At 41.3% G+C, this 16,790-nt stretch overlaps 1 long non-coding RNA gene across 1 annotated transcript; it reads left to right on the top strand.

The window, feature by feature from the left end:
• The first annotated feature begins 4,130 nt into the window (after positions 1-4,130).
• On the top strand, positions 4,131-13,294 carry LOC143382848 (uncharacterized). The gene is made up of 5 exons (XR_013089061.2): positions 4,131-4,301; positions 9,889-10,036; positions 10,130-10,276; positions 10,719-10,880; positions 13,095-13,294. It is a non-coding gene; the product is annotated as an uncharacterized LOC143382848 (long non-coding RNA).
• Positions 13,295-16,790: the final 3,496 nt, after the last annotated feature.

Genomic DNA, 16,790 nt, shown 5'->3' with positions numbered 1-16,790 from the left:
AGTGAGGGTGTAAGTTACCGCCCCTTGGTCTTCCCTTCTATAATAATAGCAAGTGACACTCACTGAGCACAGATGACCTGTGGGACACTGTGTGTTTTCTATGTACTCTGTTTCAATCCACCTAAAGTTCGTGAAATAGACCCTCTGAAGAGCCCTAACTGTTGTACAAGAAACCTGAGGCTCAGAGAGAGAATGCAATTCACAAGCTTCACAATCAGTATGTGATAGAATCCAAGTCTGCTGACTCTGGAGTTTTAAAATATCAACATCATCTTTGCACCCCAGTCCCTTGCACACAGAGGGCCCTCATTACCTCTCTGTCAGGTGAATGAATGCTTAACACCTCCCTTATTTAGGATTTGTTATGGTTTAAATCTAGAATGTTCCCCAAAGGCTCATGTATTAAAAACTTTGTTCCCGGGCTGGGGTTGTAGCTCACTGGTAGAGTGCTCACCTAGCACGCATTAGGCACTGGGTTCGATCCTCAGCACCACATAAAAATAAAATAAAGATATTGTGTCTACCTAAAACTAAAAAGCAATATTAAAAACGAAAACCACTTTGTTCCCAATACAGCTATGTTCAGAGTTGGGGCTCTTTAGAAGTGATTGAATATTGAGGGCTCTGAACTTATCAATGGATCCATTGATGGCATCATAGCTGATGGCATTATTGGGAAATAGTGGGAACTGTAGGTGATGGGACCTACTTGAAGGGAGTATGCCCTTGACCTGCCTCTACTCCATATTTGGCTTCCTGGCCACCACAAGGTAAGCAGCTGAAATTCTACCATGGCCTCTCCACCATTATATTTGCCTCACCACAAACTTACAGTGACACAGTCAAGTGACTTTGGACTAAAACCTCTGATACCATGAGCCAAATAAATCTTTCATCCTTTAATGCTACTTTGTCATAGCAATAAAAAGTTGACAAACACAGGATTCAACAGCAACTAACACAGATTATATAACTAATTTGAACCAGACACTGTACTTTCACATGACAAAATCAGCTAATGGTTTATTTGATAACCTCCATAATTAGACATTAGGAACAATCATTACATGGTAGAACCAAACCTAGATCACACTTTTTTTTTCATTAAGCTTTACACTGACTCTTATTTTATCAATCATGATGACTCAATCATCTGTTTTGGCTTAGAGAGGGAGTGAGAAAGATCAAGTTGAAGAAAGGATTCATCTCCCCCCCAACTCCTGAATGAATGTTTGGGTTTGTCTCCACCCCTTTAATGTAACTGAAGAAAACGGGGGGGCAAAAAAAGAGTCCAAAAAGACATGTAGCAAACCCTGGGATGCTGAACCCAGAAGTAATTAAATTCAGGCTTTGGGGTGCCAAAGAAGAAGTTATAGTTCTTCCTCAGGTAATAAAAATGTCCTCTCATTGTCAAAGCAGAGGGTTATCATGAGTCACACCAAGGAGTGTGGCCACCACAGAAGATCTCAGGTTACTGGGAACCTCAGACACCCAAGGTCATGGTCACCGCTCTGGCTTTGAAGCCAACCCCAGCTGGATTCAGATTCCAAATCCACCACCTACTAACCACATGACTTTGAAGGAGGACAATGACACCCACCAGTGAGATCCGTCTAAAACGTGCTAAGCAGAGTTTCTCAGCTTTCAATGCATAGCAGCTATTATGTTTATTATTACGGTTACTAACTAATAAACCATTTTAAAAGCATTTTGAGGAGGAAAAAAAAAAAAAACCTCCTTGTGGAAGTCACCTGAGGAAAGCCATATTCAGAGTGCACTTTACACACTTGCAGGAGCAAGCAGAAAAAGGTCTAAAACCAAGAAATGCGCATTCTCACCCGGTCGTCCTGCCATCTGTCAATGTGGTGACACCAACCAGCCAAAGGAAAATACCTCCAGACCCGGAGGAGGAACAAATTCTGGGCCAAAACTCTTTCTCTGTTGACACTTAAAGGTAAAGCCACTTCCTTATTAAAAAGGAATTGGTATTTACAACATAATTTCTTTTTTGTTTTGATTTTTTTTTTCATGAGATGGGGTTTCATGTTGCTTGATCTAGACTTGAACTTGTAGACTCAAGTGATCCTTCCATCTCAGCCTCGTGAGTGCCAAGAGATCTCATTCTGTCTCTCACAGTTCATCACATGCAACACAAGGCTGGTAAATAATCAGCACTACAGAGTGTGGTTTTAGTCAATTCTGAATTTTGTGTTTGTAGAAGATCTGGAGTTAATACATCCCTCCCTCCGGGTGTTGATGCAGCCAGAGATCCACCCAGGGAGTCAAGGCCCTGGAGCAGAATGGAAAAGCCAGCTCAGCTTATTTCTGACAGAGAATGAGACAAGTTAGGCAGTCACAGGAGAAAGGTCACCTAAAGTGAGATTCACTGAGCAGCCAGGGCATAAATCAAAGGGCAAGAGTCTCTCTGGTTCCTCCCTCTCCCTGGTTCCCATAGCCAAGCAACAGCAAGTCCTGACAATTGTCCCATTAGGAGGGAACTGGGATTCCTTCCCTGCGTTTCCACCAGTGTGCATTTTGGTGGTGCACACCTTTCCTCTCTTTGCCTCCTCAAATCAACGCCCCATTCAGCAGCTAGTGTGATCCTAAACCTAACTCACTCCATGGCATGGCAGGCCTCGCTTCCATAGCTAAAGTCCAAAATCCTTGAAGCCTCGTGGCCCTGCTTATCCTTTGGGGGCACTCTCCTCCTCTTTCATTTCTGCAGACAGGCCACTCCCTCTGAGGGTCTCCACATAATCCCTTTCCTCTCCTTGGAATTTTTTCCTCATGCCTTCTAAGACCCAACCTATCCCCAAAGTTACTTTATTTCTTATATTTTAATTTTTTTTTTTTTTTTTTTTTGGTACTGGGGATTGAACTCAGGGGCACTTGACCACTGAGCCCCATCCCCAGAACTATTTTGTATTTTATTTAGAGACAGGGTCTCACTGAGTTGCTTAGCACCTCACCATTGCTGAGGCTGGCTTTGAATTTGCAATTCTCCTGCCTCAGCCCCCTGAACCACTGGAATAGCAGGCATGCGCCACTGTGCCTGGTTCCAAAGTTACTTCTTTAGGAAGACCATTCCCCATTTAAATTAGGTCTTTCTTTCCTTCACATAATTTATCTCAATTTTCATTCGTGTGTTCTCCGTGTAGAAGCCTAGGTATGTGTGTGTATACATGCACTTAGAGACATGCACATGTATGTCCTTATAAATATTTGAAATGCCTGTCTTACTTTTAAGACTGTAAGTTCCAGGGAGATAGGAATTAAGTTTTGTGTTTATCACCATATACCTGGCACCAAGCAGAATACAAAATGACACGAGAGAATCAATAAATATGTGTTGAACAATTAAGTAAGTGAATGTGTACCATTGATTTGTGAGGGGAACAGAAGAGGCAGGGACAAGCATTTCTCAGCATTGACCACAGGGATAATGACTTTCCTGGGAGAGGGAGATAATATTTAACCAGTTGTCCACAGATGCAGGAAAATTCAAAACCAGGCATTAGTATTTAAAATAGAAATTTTGCCCTTTCTTTAAATGTTTGGTACCCTACTTACAATAGAGACTGCAAAAGTAGACTTAAATGAAGGAATGTCACCGTAGCTCACGAGTGCAAATCCCTTGTGTTCACATTCTTTGTGCTCATGAACCCAAAAGTGGAAATGATTTGTTGACAAGGACAAAGAAATTACCACTGAGAAATAGCTACATGCTGTTGATTTATGAGTTTCTGTTTTCCCAGAAATTTTTGCCTAAGCTTGTGAACACTAACTTACCAGCCAGATCGAATTTCTTTTAATGATAGATATTGTCGCTGATTTCTTCTCACCCCTTTATCTGATAGACTTGAAAGTCACCAGAGTTAATGTCAGGCAATATTCAGAATGCAGGACTCAGCGCCCCTAAGGTGATAACAAATATTCCCTTCTAAGCAGAACCTTAGGAAAGGGAGAATTCCTTCCAGAATCCCCACCCAATTGTTCTGCATTCCAGAAGCTATTAATTTCCTTTGCTCCCATCACAGGAAAATGTTTAGTCTCAAGGGACAGGAGCCAGTTAAACAGTTGCTTAAAGGAGAAACCAAAATAATTCAGGAAATTTTAATGGAGCCACTGACTGTTCCTCTTGAAGTCTAATGAGGATGTCACTCAGATGGAAACTCAACAGATACTACCTGGGTCAGGCACGGGCCTGATGCAATTCAGCAGTGTGAAGCCAGGAGAGTATACTGCCACCTGACAACGCTCTGGGGACAGACAAGAAAATTGCTTAAGCTGCAGAGGACATGGTAGGTAAGCTGTGAGCACTGAGCTATCGGAATCCAGAAATCTAAATCCATCACCTGTCTCCATGGCATATGGGCTGTCACAAGGTAGAGAGAGGGCTTTGGCTCACTTCAGCTTCATGGGACATTCTCTACCTACTGAACTTCTTGTTATTTTTACTGATTCCCTGAAAGTCTAGCCCTGCCCAGTCTCGGTGGGGGTTAGGATCAAAGTGGTAGGATATGTTCAGAATGTGAACTAATAAAAAGCTGTGCGACTTTCTAAAATGTTCCAATGAAATGGAAAAGAAAATTAAAAATTTAAGCCTCTTAAAATGTAAATGGTGCCAGCACATCTTGCACTTTAAAGACTTACCCATTAAAAAAGAAGAAATCTGGAGTGGTGATGAGACACAAAGGTTATGAAGAGTGCTAAGCTGGAGATAAGGGGGACCCTGCTTCTGCTCCCTGGGTGGTGTCAACAGTTCACGCCTGGCCCTGGACCTCTCTGTCTTCATTGGGTCTAATGTCTCTCATAAGTCATGTTCTGAGCACTTCAGGTTAATGACCCTAAAAATCTCCCAAAAGGTAAGAAGTGCTTCTATAAGTGCCTGCAATTGTTAGTTCAATCAATTAGGTCTCAACCCAAAAGGAAGGAAGAAGAAAGTCATTTTCATTTGAGCACAATTGCTTCAGAACACTTCTCCCTGTCTTTCCCCAAAAGGCATACACTAATCTCTCTCACTTGAGTGAGATGGAAAACCCTGGATGACTAGGTCACCTTCCATGGCTGGTGAGCACGTCTTGCCAGCCTCGATTCAGCAATTACTTCTTGTTATATCTGATCTTGTTATATCTGGTGCCGTATTTTCATGTTACATAGAGCTAAGTGCCCCCAAATCACTAACAGCATAGGTTAAGTGTTCTTACTTCTACTTCAGCCTGGCAGGATTAAATCCTTCCTCTGATGTAGCTCCACATCCCTGGACTGATGTGGGATTTGTCAGGCTGTGTGCATCCATGTACCCTGCAAGGATGAAGGACTCAGGGAACCCAAAATGAGGTCCTCTTTGACCTTGTTTCCTTAAATTGAATAGCCTAGTGCCTGGCACATAGTAAGGACTTGATCAAATTTTCTCTTAATATAATGTTTTTTTTTTTACACAACACTTTGGGGTCCTAGTTACAAACAATATTTTGCTGCTTACAATAGGAAAAGCAGAAATTTGCTTCTGAGGTGAGCAGAAATTTCCACAAGGTTATTTTTCTTCCTCGACATAAGGAAAACAGTGTTTCCTGACAGATACTACTCTCCTAAGTGATGAAAGATTTGTACAGTTGGAGCAGACTGTGTGGGGTACAAACATTTGTTATTGTAACTTTAAACAAATCAAAAGAACTTCTTTTGGCCTGTCTGACCCAGGTGTCTTTCAACAGCTCACATTTGTAATGTGCTTGCAAACAAACAAACAAAAAAAATATATAGCTATTTTGTTAATTAGATTTTTTCACATTTATTCAAATAATTTTTAAAATTCTTATTTAAAAATAATAGTCAATAAAAATCTCCAATAATGAAATTGAAGACTATGTGTAGTATGTTGTTCATTTATTAACTTGATCTGTTGGAGTAGAAAATATTTGGATATATGTACAATGAGCTATCAATTAAGTGGGAAAGGAAAAGAGAAAGAATTTTGGATAAAAATTGCCTTTTTTTAAGTACCATATACTAATCATGCATCACGAGAGCTCCTAAATTTTGCTAATTTGTAAACTCGGTTTGCTTTTGCTTCTGCTTTTTTGTTTTGCTTTGTTTTACTGTGCTGGGAATGGAACCCAGGGCCTCTTGCATGCTAGGCAAGCGCTCTACCACTGTAGGAGATCCAGGCCTTGTATACATTTTTTAATGTTTTGTTTTGTTTTGAGACAGGCTCTCAAACTGGAACTTGCCAAGCTCCTGCTTGGGCCTCCTGAATAGCTGGGATTACAGCTGGGATTATCCCACCCTGACTGGCTTGAAATGGATTTTGATGACTCTGTGGGTTATAAACCAGCACAAGAATCATTAGCTAAAGTTTGATATTCAAGTCCAATTTGGGTCTAAGTTGAAGTTTTCTTGGATGCCTCACTGGCCTTTGGGTGTCCATGCCCTAACACTTTCCACTGTAATCATTAAATATATATATATATATTTAATGATATGTATATATATATATAATTTATTTATTTTTATATGGTGCTGAGGATTGAACCCAGTGACTCGTATGTTCGAGGCAGGCACTCTGCCACTGAGCCCAACCCCAGCCCTCCACTGTATCTTACAGCAGAGGCTCCCTCTATCCATGTTCTGTGGCAGTGAAGGTGATGTGGCCAGCAGCTTCTCCCACAGGCCGGCCATGCTGAGTAGATCATCAGCCTGTGCAGCATTTGAGCAATGAGTGTTCGGAATAAATGATGTATCAGGTAAAATAGTAGCTTCCAAAGTTCATGTCTACCCAGAACCTTACAATGTGACCTCTTTTGGAACAGGGTCTTGGCAGGTATAATCAAGATAAGAATTGAGATAAGATCATTCTGGATTACGTGTCTTTATATGAGGTTGGAAAGCACGCAGACACACATGGGAACAGCTTGTGATTAGGGAAGCAGAGACGGAAGTCAGGGAGCTACAAACCAAGGAACAGGAAGGAGGGCTGTCAACACCAGAGGCTAGGAGGAGAAAGGGAAGGATTCTTTCTTAGAGCCTTCAGATACCTTGACCTCGGACTTCCAGCTCCTGACTATGAAAGAGCACATTCCTGATGTCCCACCACCCAGTCTGTGGTATCTGTATAGCAGCCCCAGAAAACGAATACAACGGTGATCTAGGGTAGCCCTCCTATCACCTCTCTATGGGAGGGCCCACGGCATCACCTCCTCAGGGCTCATCGCTCTCCCTGCCAAGGGAAGAAATATTTCCTGTACCAGAATAGTTCTTCCTCCTGTTCACTTCACAGCATATGAGCTGCAGCAAGAAGACAAGGAGAGCAAAGCAAAGGCAGTCGGATTGCTCTTCAGGACTCAAACATCCCACCTGGCCCCAGAGCAGCGGGTCTCTCTGCTACTAGTTGACTGTGTGACCTTGAGGGAGTGCAATTTAGCCCTTGAGATTTCCAGTTCCTCAAAATGAACTGGTTGACCTCTACATCTTTAAAGTCGCTAATGACGCCAAAGGGAAGACAACAGACAGGAAAGGACACAGAGGACAGCTTGGAAGGATGACTGCTTTCTCCTCAAGGGAAAATAGCTCCCACAAATGCTTAGAACCCACCGTTACAGAGAGCTGTAATCACAGTATCATTTTGTTATTGTTTTGTTTTTGTGCCTGCAATTGCCTCTTCTACAATATTGATAGAGTACCTGGGTCCTGGCAAAAGACTGTCCTTTTAAATGCAAATGTACCTACTAAATTGATAGAGGGTGATCATTTTTAGGGCCCTGCGCATTGACATCAGCATGTTTCACCCTCTCTCTGCTTTCCCATGTGAATGCAGAATCTTTGCTTCAGCCACTCTAGCAGCAAATCACAATCATGGAGACCTCTCCTTCGAAGGACCAGTCCTCGCAGCCTTCCTGGCACAGCTAGTTGGGTCTCGCCTACTCACCTTGCAGGCACCCAGTTCAAGGTTAGAGGAAGATTTAATTAGAGAGAAAATATAATCTTTCAATCTTTAGATTGCTTATCAAAGATCAAAGTCTCCAAAGGATTTCATGGGCTGTTTGCAATTCAACATAAACTCATGGGCCAAGGGGAGGAAACAAGGTTAGGAAGAGTTAATTTAGGTTCCAGATCTGCTCTCCAAGACCTTTAGCCAGTGTTTACTTCTTACATTGCCACATCATTATTCCCCTTTTGCCTAAATCCCTCCTCCACAGCAACTGGTGAGCTGTGGATTTTGTTCTGTTTATATTCATTTGCAGCTTAACTCTTTCATGCCCAGTTACATGTTCAACCTAAAGTCATCAGCAGATTACTTCCCTGTGGATCATTTAATTTTTCTTCCAATATTTTTGTGTTTAAGGAAAATAGCCCCAAAAGGCACCTGCTTAAACAGAAGAAAAGGAAGCAAGAGAATTGGTATCAATAAATTCCTCCTTTGGGGCCAGTGTGGAAGCTGGAAAATCACCTGAATGAAGACTTGTAGAAAATGATTCAACTGTAATTATGAATTTCTTGATGTTTTTAACCAATCGGTTGAAATTAAAACAGGCCAAAATGACAGAAACACATAAAAATGAATGCTCTAACAAAACCAGCTCTAAAGAAAAACATACAGTAGCTGGGCGTGGTGGTGCACACCTGTAATCCCAGCGGCTTGGGAAGCTGAGTCAGGAGGATCACGAGTTCAAAGCCAGCCTCAGCAAAAGCGAGGTGCTATGCAACTCCGTGAGACCCTGTCTCTAAATAAAAGACAAAATAGGGCTGGGGATGTGGCTCAGTGGTCAAGTGCCCCTGAGTTCAATCCCTGGTACCCCAAAAAGAAACAGAAAAACATACAGTGAATAAAAAAGTGACACTTCAGAGTGAGGATGGGGAAGGGGTGGGAGGAGCTGGGGGTAGAAAAATCCAACTATGGGAACGGGAGGAGAAGGGGTCACAGATCTGATGGGATCTCAGGCGTCCTTCTCCAAGTGTTGATTTTTTTTTTTAATGATTTTTTTTAACATTTATTTTTTTAGTTGTAGGTGGATACAATGCCTTTATTTTATTTTTATGTGCTGCTGAGGATCGAACCCAGTGCCTCACGCATGCTAGGCAAGCTCTCTTTCTCTAAGCCACAACCCCAGCCCGGCCAAGTGTTGATTTTGTTGGACACCGTTATTAACTAAACAAATACAGCCGAGCAAAAGGTCACTAAACAAAGATAACCATGCAAACTGTCCTGTGTGGGAGCAGCAAGAGTCCCACTGATAGGACACCGGTGCTCTTGGGCCTCTCAAGATGTCCCTCTCAGGTATAATTCAGAACCAGCACATTCTTAGCACAGCCCAGGCCATACTGAAGCTCAGAACAAAGGACAGGTTACATGAAGACTCCTGTGGTTCTCAGGTCTAGATGCCAAAGTAGGCCATTTAGCAGCCAGCAGTGCCTGGTGACTAATTCATCAGGGCTCTGAGGATTACTTCTGAAGGTATAAATGAATGTCACTCTTTGAGCCCCAGGAACACAGCTCACCAAATATGAGTCATTGTGCTAATCCAGCGTAGGACTGTGTATGGTGTGGGCTGCATTATTTGTCCTGGTCCTAAGGGAAAAAGCAATGATATATTTAAAGCAGGGTGTTTCAGAGAAGGGGTGGGGGGGCAGGCATTAATATGGAGAACACAATGAAAGTACCGTGGAAGTGACCTTGAGTCTTGTGGCTCAACCTAGTCCTCCATTAGCTAAGAGCCAAGCTGATCCAGAACATAAGGAGCAGAGTTTACAGATGTTCTGTTTATTAAACAGAAAACATTAACAACTTGGTTGTACATTCAAACAAACTAGAACATGAAAATAAGCCCAGGGCAAAGGGGGAAAGTTCAGTGAATTCTAATTTTTTTCTGCTTTGTTTTTTTTTCTTTTTAGTGGCATTTCAGCCTTGGCATTTGATCAAATATAATTCAAGGAAGAAATTGATAGGATTATTTTTTTCCGAGCTGTTTTCATCCCTTGAAGATTGGCAATTCTAATACAAGCTACCCAAGAAACTATATGCTGAACTACAAAGCTAAAGGTCAGATCTCAAAGTTAGGTAGCAAGTTTCATCCTTCGGGAAAAAGCAGAGACTGAGGCTATTAGAGATTAAGGTGCCATTTCTTTTTTACAGGATAGAAAATGGAGAACCAAGAAATTGAAATGAATTACCCAGGATCATTATGAAAATGGCTCTAGAACTTAGACATCTGTCCATTCATACGCCGTGGGCCTTAGATCTTGAGTGACCACTCATCACCACAATCTTTCCTGATTAAAGGTAAATCTTTACCTTTACCTGGGTGTACAGGTAAAGTACAGGTAAAATGGAACAGAGCCAATGCAGATACCTCCAAGTGTCTCTAAGCATGCCACACTTCTTAAACCCTCCTTCTGAAAATATGATGACCAGTTTTTCCTGTTGGTAGAAGTGAAGTTCTAGAAAGTTCATACACTACCTGAAACTCTCCATAGCTGCAGGCAAGGTCTGACCCACCCCCAAATCCTTTAATTTTGATCTCTGAAAATTTCTTTCTGCTTGGGTAAGATGACTTGGGTTTAATTAAGCACCACCACCAAGTTCAGTGTGGTTCAAGGTGGGGATAAGGCTGAGCCTCTTTCCCACTCTGTCAGGTGAAGTTAGGTTGATACACTGAGCACCTCCAGGCAGCCTCTAACTGGGAGGATTCAGCTAACTCAAACATGCTCTCCTCCCTCTTTAGTCTTTCAGTGATATGCAAGTCAGGGTTGCCTGACCCCTTGCAGTTAATACCTGCCGCTGGAGAAATAAAAGCTTTTCCTTGGTGGTCACACTTCTGAGGAGACCGAAGAGATTCAGAAGCACTGGTGACATTTTATGGAATCCATCATTTGACTTTGAAAAGGTCAGAAGAGAAATCAGTCTGAGTCTACTTTTCCATCTGTACAAAACCCACTGCTAGAGTTCAGCCATGGACAAAATTATAAAATCAGCCAACATCTGCCTGGAGAAGGTGAACTGCAGAAACTGATGCCAGGGATACTTAAATTTGGAAAAATGTTAATCTCCAGAGCAATGTGCATTAACAGTCCAAAGAGGGTCTTTGGAACACTATGTGCCTTCCACATATGCCATAGCCTAGAATCCACACACGTCAGACATGGGGAAAGTAGAGAGGACAGTCACAAGAGACCCCAAACTTGGGCCACACCAGTTTCAGGCCATTGTGCCTTTGTGGTTACAGACAAAAGGATTCTATTCTGTGTCCTTAGGAAACAAAATTTATAGCATCCCATATCAGTACTATCAATTAATAATCCTCTGTAGTCAAAAGACAGAGGGACAAATTAGGAAGGGATCCCAAATCACCCTAGGCAACTTGCCAGATTTCTAATGTTAGGAACCAAGAGACTTGGATTCTTCCCCCAGGTCTACTTCCAAGATGTCTCATGAGCATCCCTAAACCTTGGTTTTCTCAGGTGTGAAATAGGATGGCTTACCTCACGTGGCTAGTGTGCAGCTCACAGAAAACCCAGAAAGATTTATTCCAGCTCACATTAGACCATTTTCCCCTTTGCTCTTTGGTGAATCTGTGGCTCTAGCTGGTTCCCCAGATTCAGCACAGCTTTTATTCATCTTTCCACCACCTGCTGGCTCCCAGTAGCCTAGAAATCCAGGTAAACCAAGCCACTACTGAATCAAGAAAGAGTGGCTACAGAGGGGACACCTTTTTAGTATGTTTCCAGTCAGCAGGCCTTGGTGCAAAAGTCCTCTCTTCCAAGCTGGTGATCAATCAGGGACCGGGCTAGCATTCTCTTTTAATTAAAAAGTAAAAATCTTATTATTACCTCAAACCTTAATATATCTCCAAAGAGGACCCTGATGTTTTCCTTGTAAACTTGCTGATTCAGGTATATGCAAAGATCAGATTGGTCAGGTTTTGGAAACAGAACTGTGGTTCATGCAAAAAATCAGGTCAACAATCAGCAACTGCAGTCCTTCATTAAGAGCTTCTCCAAGATTCTGTTCACCTAGGAAATGAGTCTGATTCTTACCTGGATTTAAATCGGACTCCCTCTACCACTCTTTTTTCTTTCTTTCTTTCTTTTTTTTTTTTTTTTAGTTGTAGATGAACACAATACCTTCATTTTATTTTTATGTGGTGCAGAGAATCCAACCTCACATGTGCCAGGCAAATGCTCTACCACAGAGCTACAACCCCAGCCCCCTCTACCATTCTTAGAGAGAGGGATATCGCAGCTATGAAATTGTTGTTTTGTTTTTATTTTTCCCCATTCATTCACTCTACTGTTTTCCTCTGCAATGAGAACCTCTCTGAGCTACAGAATCAGGACCCATTCTTGAAGACTCCCCTTCCCAAAGAGCTGCTTTGAATTGTTTGATTAGTTATAACTTTGGAGAAGAGGAGCTCTTTCGAAAAGGGAGAGAAATCCATCAGTGGACTGGCCAGAGTTGCTCAGTAGGCACAAAAGAAAGATAGGCCACCCTGTCTGACTGTTGCTGAACTGCAGCTGAAAGTTCTTAAAGGGTATGTGTGAGATGGTGTGCAAACAATGCCCCTAATATTTTTGGTCAGGGCATTGACTGTAAAACCACACCCCCCTGGGGGGGGGAGGGGCACCCCATCCACTGAGCTGATCCAGACCACGGGTGAACATGGTCCCCTTCTGCCTAGATCAGGTAAGGTCTATGTGTCACTCATCCTGCACACCTTCTTTCTTAAACATTCCATGAGAACTTTTAAGGAAGAGCGCTTTTCCCAAGAAGGAGAGTCCTAGGCCCAACATAGAACTAAGAAAAAGAAGGAACATATTGTGTGTGTGTGTGTGTGTGTGTGTGTGTGTGTGTGTGTGTGTCTGCTATGGTTTAGATGTGAGGTGCCTCCCAAAAGCTCATGTTTGAAACAATGCAAGAAAATTTAGAGACAAAAAATAAATCTAATCAGTGCATTAATCCCCTGATTATTGGTGGTAACTGTAGGCAGGTAGGGTCTGACTGGAGGGGTGGGTCCCTAGGGTGGGTGGGCATACCTTTGGGGTGTATATTTTGTCCTTCTTGAGCAGAGCTTTCTCTCTGTTTCCTGTTTCCATGTTCCCAGCTGCTTTCTTCTGCCACACAATTTCTGCCATGATGTTCAGCCTCACCTTGAGCCTTGAGAAATGGAGCCAGCCTTCTATGGACTCAGACCTCCAAAATAGGCCCCAAATAAACTTTTCCTCCTAAAATTGTTCTTGTCAGGTCTTTTGGTCACAGCAGTAGAAAAAGTGACTAAAACAATACCTAAGAGTGTGTACGTGTGTGTGCGCGAGTATGTGAGTAGATGGGGATTTTTATGTATAGTAGACCCCCAGTAGATGATTGAAAATGCAACAGTAGATAGAACTGAACAATGCACACTGCTTTTCCTATACACTCCTATGACAGGTTTTAATTTACAAATTAGGCATAGTCAGGGATTAAAAATAATCATAAATAATAAAATAATTATGAACAACATACTGCAATAAAAGCTCTTTAAAATTTGTAAACTATTTACTTCTGGAATTTTTCATTTAATATTTTTGACCACAGTTGATTATGGGTAACTGAAACCATGGAGAGTGAAACTGTGGATACACTTAATAAAATGCAATACACACATACGCATATCTTCATATCACGTAGAAAAATACAGTAGTATATAATTTTTATTAATTATTTGGTACTGGGGATTGAACACAGGGGCACTTTACTACTGAGTCCCATCCCCAGTCCATTTTTTTTTTTTTTTTGAGAAAAGATCATATTCGGTTGCTAGGTTCTTGCATATATATATATATATATATATATATATATATATATATATATATATATATATATATATGGAGGCCAGTACCAGCAACTATGCAAGAACCTCAGCAACCTAATATGATATATATATATATATATATATTCTAGAAAGTCCAATATCTAAAAGATGATATTCCCCAATGAAACAAGAGCCTTAACCTTTGATTCTTTCTCTTGATTCTCCTCAACTCAACATTGTATCTAATCGTGTCCTTAATCCACATCACAGTTCTAAACAGAATTTCAGAGAGGCAGAGAAATGACACAGTTCACACTGCTTGAGAGCCTGGAAGAGGCTGGCCTGATTTCTGAGCCAGAGAAACTCCAGGAAGGCAGAGGGAGATTAGAGCACATAGCAACCAGCAGGGGAGGAAAGTCCGTAACTATGACTGATGGTCCCAGCCGAAGGAGGCCTGGCAGAAGAGACTTATCAGCTAAGAACTTGAGCCTAACAGGAGGAGAGTCTCTTTCAGAGTCCAGAGATCTAATTAGGCCATACAAAAGACTTTGTGGAACCGAAACAAGAAAAGTACAGGAAAAAAAAAGAAGTAATATTAATTTTCACTTAAAAACAAACAAAAAAAATTATTAAATAGACAATTTGTAAAGGTCAGTGGTTGTAAAAATAGAATTTTATGGGATTAGACAAAGGGGAAGGAAGAGAAGGAAGAGAGGATGAAATGTGAAAGACAGCAGAATGAACTGGACATCGCTTTCCTGTGTTATAGATGAATACGTGATCAGTGTAACTCCACATCATGTACAACCACAGGAATGGGATCCTAATGAGAATAAGTTGTACTCCATGTATGTAAGATATGTCAAAATACACTCTACTGTCTTGTATATCTAAAAAGAACAAATATAAAATTTTAAAAATGAAGAATCAACTCAGAAGTCTTGACAAAGTAAGTTGCCACACAAAATGGAAAGAGATAGAAACAGTTGGATAAAACAAAAACTGGAAAGCAGATGGAGAAGAGGAGATCTAGAAGGAAAAGAGGGGACAGAGGAAGGGAAGTTAATAATTAAATAAATTGGGGAGGAAAACCCCTCCCGGTCTGAAGAAAGACTTGGGTCAGCAGATTGAAAGGGTTCAGAGTTCCAGACAGGATTAATGGAAAGACAACAGGGTTCTGGAAAAAAAAAAAAAATTCTTAAATCCCAAGAATAAAGTAAGGAGTGCTTATTTAATTCTCTCAAGGACACTGTCTCATGATATCTCCCCTGGATTTCCTACCTCAGAACGAGGAAGCTTAGTAAAAATTCAGATTCCAGAGCTTCTGAATCACATCCTTTGGTATGTTTGGGGAAATACAAACAGTTCAGGGTGAGGATCCCAGGGTGGAGCTACTGAAGTGGTAGGAAAGGTCTGCTGGAGGAGTTTACAAGTATCCAAGAACAGGAAGGCCACCTCATCGGACAGCGCCTAAATGCTCTTCCTCAGTGAAGCATTGCAAATTATTTCCATGCTGCTCCTCAGAAAGTAAGACAATTGCCTTGAGCACTGTTGATCTAGTTGGGGAAACCAGGTGGAACTGATATGAACAGCTTCATTGCCTTTTTTTTTTTTCATTTAAAAAAAAATTTTAATGTTCCAACTGTGACTTTGAACTTTGTTAAAAAAAAAAAACCATAAAAGTGAATTATCTACCTCTTTTCTTACTGTCATTTACTTAACCTTCTTACAGAACACAAGACCAGGCCAGGACTGTGCAACTATAGTCTAATTCTTAAACTAGGAATGAAACCACCATGTTTCTCCAGAGAGAGGCTAAAGGCAGGCAAATTTACCACCTGCCCACAGATAATCTCACAACTATCTTCTTTACTTTCAGAGATCATGTGTTTATGAAGTAACCTTTGCTTTCCAGCAATAAACCTTAAGAATCATAATTTATGCACACTGAAATGCACCCATTTAAAATTTGATGAGCATGGGAAAGCACAGTGGCACACACCTGTAATCCCAGCAGCTCAGGAGACTGAGGCAAGTCAGCAAAAGCAAGGCGCTAAGCAACTCAGTGAGACCCTGTCTCTAAATAAAATGGTCAAGTGCCTCTGAGTTCAGTCCCTGGTATCCCCTCACCCCCCGGCAAAAAAAGGACACCAGTCATTTGATTTAGGACCCATCCTAAACCCAGTATGATGTCATCTTGATATTTTTAACTTCATTACATCTGAAAAGACCTTATTTCCAAATAAGGTTGCATTCACAGGTTCCAGGTGCTAGGACTTGGACATAGCTTTACATGAATATACCACAATCTAATTCTCTACTCACTGCAGATGGTCATTTGAATTCTTTGCAGTCTTTTGACCATTACAAATAAAGCTGCCATAATCATTTGTGTTCAAGCTTTTGTGTGTGCATATAGTTTCATTTCTCTTGGCTAAGGGTTCTGTACCCAAATGCATATCTAACTTTATACAAAATGGCCAAGAAGTTTCCAAAGTGACTGTACTAATAATCATTTTCCCATCAGAAGACTATAAGAGTTCTGTTTGTCCCAAGTCCTCACCAAAACTTGGTGCTTGTAATAGTCTATTTTATTTAAGCCCTTGCAGTGCATGTGTAAGGGTATCTCATCATGGTTTTTATTTGCATTTTCCACATGACAAATGATAATGAATATTTCTTCATGAGCTTACTGGTTAGGCATGTATTTTCTTTTGTAAAATGTCTATTTTTCCTGCTTGTAATTGCATTGCTTGTCTTATTATTATAAACAATACTTTTGAAAACTTTTTTTTTGCCTAACAAGTATGAACAAAGCTATTTCTAATTTGGAGCTCAGAAAGCTCTGCCAAATGACACCAGGCACAGTGGGGCACACCTGTCACCTCTGCTACTCAGGAGAATGAGGCGGAGGATCATGCATTTGAAGCCTCAGCAACTTAGCAAGACCTTGTCTCAAAACAAAAAGGGTTGGGGTTGGGGATTTAGCTCAGTGTCGGAGTGCTT

Source organism: Callospermophilus lateralis, chromosome 17 (genome assembly GCF_048772815.1).
Source record: "Callospermophilus lateralis isolate mCalLat2 chromosome 17, mCalLat2.hap1, whole genome shotgun sequence".
In the NCBI taxonomy this organism is placed as follows: Eukaryota; Metazoa; Chordata; class Mammalia; order Rodentia; family Sciuridae; genus Callospermophilus; species Callospermophilus lateralis.
The sequence above is the reverse complement of the archived record's forward strand: the minus strand, read 5'-3'. Positions and strand labels throughout refer to the sequence as shown.